This window comes from Nesoenas mayeri, assembly GCF_963082525.1.
Source record: "Nesoenas mayeri genome assembly, chromosome: Z".
NCBI classification, from domain to species: domain Eukaryota; kingdom Metazoa; phylum Chordata; class Aves; order Columbiformes; family Columbidae; genus Nesoenas; species Nesoenas mayeri.
The window spans coordinates 42,560,715-42,566,714 of NC_137542.1; positions in this window are offsets into that span (position 1 = coordinate 42,560,715).

The window sequence follows — 6,000 nt, forward strand, 5'->3', positions numbered from 1 at the left end:
ACAAAAGACTGTCAGCAAGGTGAGGGTGACTGCAGTTCCTTAGGGACAGGAATCATTTGTAGAGTAGATTAAGTACTGTACATTCTCTGCAGCATGCTGGAGAGGATTAAAGGAGCTGGTAGATAGGTATGGAGGTTGTCTTCCTGTGTTGTCAAAAGCTTTGTTAGAGATGTGCTATCATATAATTCCACAAATGTCAAATGGCCAGTACTTATATTTGCTTATCTTTGTGCTCTGTGAGCTTCATGAAAACTGAGAGCTCTTTCCTGCAGAGAAAAATTACCATCCTCCACCACAATGTCCTGGTACTGAGAAGTTTCAACAAATGAAACAGAAGTGAGATGGTCCAGGAACTACCCCACAAGTGTTCTGCATTGACTCTGCTGTTTTATGTCACTAAAAGTAGTTTACTTAGCACTTTCTTCCCATCTGCACCTTACAGCTCTCCAGCATCCCTTCTCTATGTGTCTGTGATATAAGAGTGATAAAAGGCAATGTCACTCAAATCTTCTTCCTTATATTTTTCCTGTGATGTGCCATCCAGGAGTCACACTGTGAGGGAAATAAATGAGAACCAGTGCATTAAATCAGAGGGCAGCTGTTGTATTAAGTATTTCTTTTCCTCATAGAGTTCTTGGCTGGCTTGAGATTGCTAGAAGCACCTCTTGTAATGCGGTGGCAACCAAAGTTTATGATAGCAGAAAATACTGTCAATTTTGTTTGTTTGTTTGTTTTTTGTATAGGAGAAGAATAACTCTTATTTCTGCCTAACATTAGCAGTGTTTCTAAACTATTCAGAATGTTTGCACTAAAATATTTACAGCAGGTAGTAGTTATAAGACAAAAGCCCATCGTGCTATGATGTAACAGATTGTGATTTCACGTACATGGAATCAAATTCTTTAAATCTATGAAATCACAGCAAGCACTCTCTTAACTGCTATCCAGGGTGAAATTACAGCACATCATTTTTCTTTCCAACCACTAAGTTTAGTTCCCAGAACTCTCCACATCCAACAGTCTCTGTGGGGGAGCCCAGTAAATAATTTAGTAATTCCACATTTGCAGTGAAGAAAAGAGTGTGATCTCTCTTACACTGAAAACCCATAAATTACTCGTGATATATGTTTAATCAGACTGAAGGACTTACTTCACACCCATAAGTTACATCAAAACATCATCCACTAGGCACTTCATAGTATAGTGCACTCTAGCAGGAATTCAGCATTAGACTGGAACATCATCAGTAGTAACAGCTTCTTCACGGTGGACTCAGTCAGAATCATCACCAGAGTGCTAGAGTGACTGCATGTACATATCAAGCAGCTGCCTCAGGCTTCACTCAAACAGGCCAGAAATGGTGCTGGTATGAAGAGAAGAAACATCATGGAGCTAACCAGGAAACTGAACTTGCCCTTTATCTAGTTTATGTGCCAATAAGTAGCATGTGTGTGTCAGACTAGCTACAGCACATGAACACACCAATAGCAACAGTGGCAAGAAATGCGTTTTCCATATTTAAGCCAAAAAATCTGTGTCCTTTCCTTTTGGACCAGAGCCTTGCTACTATGATTCACACTCAGCTCTGCTTGGTTAGTACAAGCCACTGCACCTTCAGCTACACAGATGCAGAATAAAAAGCTGAAGAAACAGTCATGTTCATGAGAATACTGACTGAAGAATGCCTTCGCCTATAAGACCAGAGTGAGACTCATCCTGGTACACTGAAAGTACCATTTCAAACAAAGTTTTGATAATAGCCTGGCCGATTTTTATTGTGCAGGTCATAATGGAATCATGGAAGAAGTCAAGGAAGGGTCTTTCATGTCAGTGACCAACTCATTCACAGAACGGGTGAATGTATTTAATATTACTCTCAAGTTTACATCCATTGTCTAGATATTCAATTGAGAACAGTGCAGACAGGTCAAAGACAGAAATCTGTTCATCTCATACAAAGGAGTCTGCATTGCTTACGTAGCCTTTAGAGCTTAAGGTGCTCGTTTTTCCCATAAACAATAAATTCAGTTAAGAAAAATTATTTAGGAAGGAAGGAAGGAAGGAAGGAAGGAAGGAAGGAAAGGAATCTGTATTTAATCTAGCTTAAATTCACATCAAAATAACAAGTCGTACTACTGGCAGACCTTGGGTAAAATCTTCATAAGTGTTGAGTCTAGGTCTAGGTTCCCAAATGCCTAGACATTTTTTTTAAAAATGGGTTGTATGCCCCCAGCTCACTGCACTAATTGTCTAACACCTAATTTATAAGTACTTTCCTTCCTACTCAACTCCCTAGCCACAGGGTGAACACCTTGACATAAATTTACAAAAGGATCAAGCACCTAATCTCAAGCCTCTAATCACGACTTTCTAATTTTATGCAAAACAGTGGATATCTTCCAAAGTGCTGTCTCACTACTACCTCACTGCTACTAAGAAGAAAGATACCTAAATATCAACAAGGCTGTATTATAAAGTTCCTTTGGTGAGTCTTATGGAAGAAGCAGCTTTTGATGTGCTGGTGCAGCTCAGAGCCAAGATCTAACACAGTTATTCATTCCTCAGACTTCACTCTACCCATTTTCTTCCCCCGTTCTTGTATGTGAAACACTCTTATACAATGTCCCATTTTCAAACAGCTAATCCAGAAACAAGCTTCAGGTCACAAGCTCCAGCACTGCTCTCTGACAGCCTGCAGGCTGTACTTGTGGATTGAGGCCAACTGTACTGCTGTTTTAATAATCTTTATAAAGAAAATCAATATTCTTTAAACAGAGAAGTACCATGCCTCCAATACCTTCAGCTTATTTCCTCTTGGCTTTTTCTTGGCTAGCCTGAATTCTGGGTTTCACGGTATATTTTTCCCTGCCCGTACTGGCAATCAAATAGGGGGAACATCAACCATAAAGAACAGGAGTAGTAAGGAGGCCCTGAGGCCATGGCAAATCCTGGTGAGACCTCTCTGTTACTATGGTGAATCTCTCCTTTTTTTAAGATGAGCGTGCTGTATTATGAGCAAGACGAGCATAGTGGGTGTGAGATATCCATCCAGGCTATGTACAATAAGCACCTTTGCTTGCATACTTTGAGCAATGGTTACTTTACAAGTTAGTTTATTAGCTGGTTGCTGTCCTGATACTGAGGCTTCCTTCAGCCTGAGTAATTTTAATCCTGCAATAGTTGCTGAGTGAAAATAAAAAAGCAAAACAAGAAAACCAACAACAGACTCATTTTTGGCACTTTCTTGCCCCTCCAAAGAACTGTCCAGGCACCTGTATTAAAGCAAGGTGTCTACTAGGGCATCCTTAAAGAAATTTTGGGGCAATTGCTACTCCCTTCTTTACCTTGGCAAACAAGCCTTTCCTGAATACTCAGTTATCATCTATCTGAACAATATTCCAGGCTCAAAGGTCCCTTCATTGGTGCATAATACTACGACTGCAACACAGGGTGTCCATCGTCTATTGTTTCACCATTAAACAGATGATACACCACCTCCCTCGGCATAGGAACAAGGCATTGCTTTTTCTGGCTGGTGAAGGCGCCATCTGGACAAAGTCTAAACTTGCAAGTAGCAAGTAACAAGACAAGAGGAAATGGCCTCAGGTTGCACCAGGGAAGGTTCAGATTGGATATTAGGAAAAAATTATTCACAGAAGAGGTTGTCAGGGATTGGAACAGGCTGCCTGGGGAAGTGGTGGAATCACCATCCCTGGAGGTGTTTAAAAAGCGTTTGGACAAGGTTCCAGGGGACATGGTTTAGTGCTAGAGTTAGGTTTCATTATGGTTGGACTCAATGATCCTGAAGGTCTCTTCCAACTGAAATGATTCTATGATTCTATGATACTGTGATACTATGATACTATGATTCTGCCCCTTGTAGCAGGCTGGGAAACAGGCAATTTTGTACATCTTTGATTTTGATTCATGATACTGAGAGAAAATATCCTATCAATCTAAATATAAAATTAATATTTAGAGAAACTGTTAGGATAGGTAAGGAGAGGTAATCAGATCATAGAGCTGTATGCATGGGAGATTTTCCCAGAGAGTGATCTCTAACACAGCAAAATTCCTGAAAACTTTAAGTGTTAAAGCTTCTTTACTTTGATTAGTATTCTTATCCCAAAACTCAACTTTTACACAACTTTCAGGTTTTTATGTTGTGGAGACGACATGTATCTCCCACAGACAGGCTCTAGTGTCCTACTGAAAACAAAGATGTGTCTTAGGAATACCTTTGTTCTGAGTCGCTGGTGCATGAGGCTTTTATTTTTTTTTTTTCTGCAACTGGGGAAAATAGTAGCTAAAGTTTTAAACAAAATGAATATAAAAGAAAGTTTAAAAATTACAGTATATAACTACTATATATCTGGAAGGAGTATTTACATTCCTTCTTTTTTTTTTTTTTTTTCCTTCTATTTGCTCAAGGAGGTCCTCAAAAACATACCTATTCAAAGCATCCATCAAATGATGGGAGTGGGGAGGTGTTGAGAGAATTGCTTGTGCAAAAGTTTTAATTTAGTCAGCATTGCCTGGAGTTTTTTATTCCAGTGAAACCATAGAAAATGAAAAATTTTGCTCAGGTTCTGTGTGTTGAATAAACTGGTTTTGTTTCTCTGGATTTATTTATTTGAGTTTTAAAACAGAAACATTTCAGCAGAAAATATCTTGCCAGTGGTAAATTCTTCCAGCTTAACTTTTTGTAGAAAGTCAATTTCCAAGAAAGAGCGATGATTTTCTGACTGGACATTCTTAGCATTGACTTTCCCCTGCCAATATGGAACAGGTTGTCAGTGAGTTATCACACAGAAGAAAATTACTTTCTTTCCTCACTGTAGTAGTTACTAGGCCAGCTTGCCTCAGGCAATATGAGGGACACCGTGTATATTAGACCCAAATTGATTTAGGTCACCGAAAAGCTGATGAATATACTGCCGACAATAGAAAGACTGAAACTGAGCTTAAAAAATAATCTTACACATACTGAAGAAATCCAAGTCTACTGCTGCCTGAAATATGTCCTTCTGTTTGTGGTTATGTGCACGTTCTATGGGTAACACTGGAAATGTTGGCCATTTCAAGCCTGAGCAGGTTGAATGAACTGAGTTATGGTCATCGTTTAAAATCTGTTTTATGGCTCATAATGAAAAGGCATTACTATAGCACTGCTCATTTCATTCCCATCAGTAAAACTGTCATTCTACCATTTCATGGGTCTGACAGGCCATGTCACAGCCATCTCACTTCAGGTCTTCCCAGTCAAATGAATATTTTACTGCAGCCCAGTGTTATTGTCCCACCAATCATACACACCTAAGCATTAGTCAGAGAGTATGTATAATTAAGCAATTAGATACAACTGGAGTATTTGCCAATAGAAATATGAATCACATTTAAATCCCTGAATTACTACAGGCTAGGTTAAGAGATACAAAAAGAAATGTGCACTGTATGCTTAACACTTGTTTTCCCCACAAAAACAGTTGTGTAAGGTCAGGGTAAAAACTTGGCTCTGCCTCCCCAACACATTTGAGACTGCAGCTGAACAGACACAGTTGGTGCTTTTCTGCTGATTTGTTGCAAAATTTGATCCTGCCGGACAGCAGCATGAAGGGATTTGACTCAGCTTCATAATGAGGTGCTCCAGGATGATGGGAGTAACATGACACTGTTTACTTCAAACATACAAGATAGGTAAAAGAAAAACACATATACCATAATATCAGAGGTGTGGCCCCAAATATGGCCATGCACCTTCACCAGTGACTGCCTCTGATGGGTGATGTGCTCAGAACCAGATGTGCATGTATCTGCCTTTACTGCCAGTAAAATATGCCTGATTAGAAGTTAGCTGCTAGTCTCCTCAGCAGAGTACTTTGAGGCACATTGTAGGCCTGGAGTTGTTGCTGTGTAAAATATCGACAAATGAGAAACTGGTTGCAATGGGGAGATTAAGTTTCTGCTCTGTCTGAACAAAACTTCTAAATTCTTCTGAGT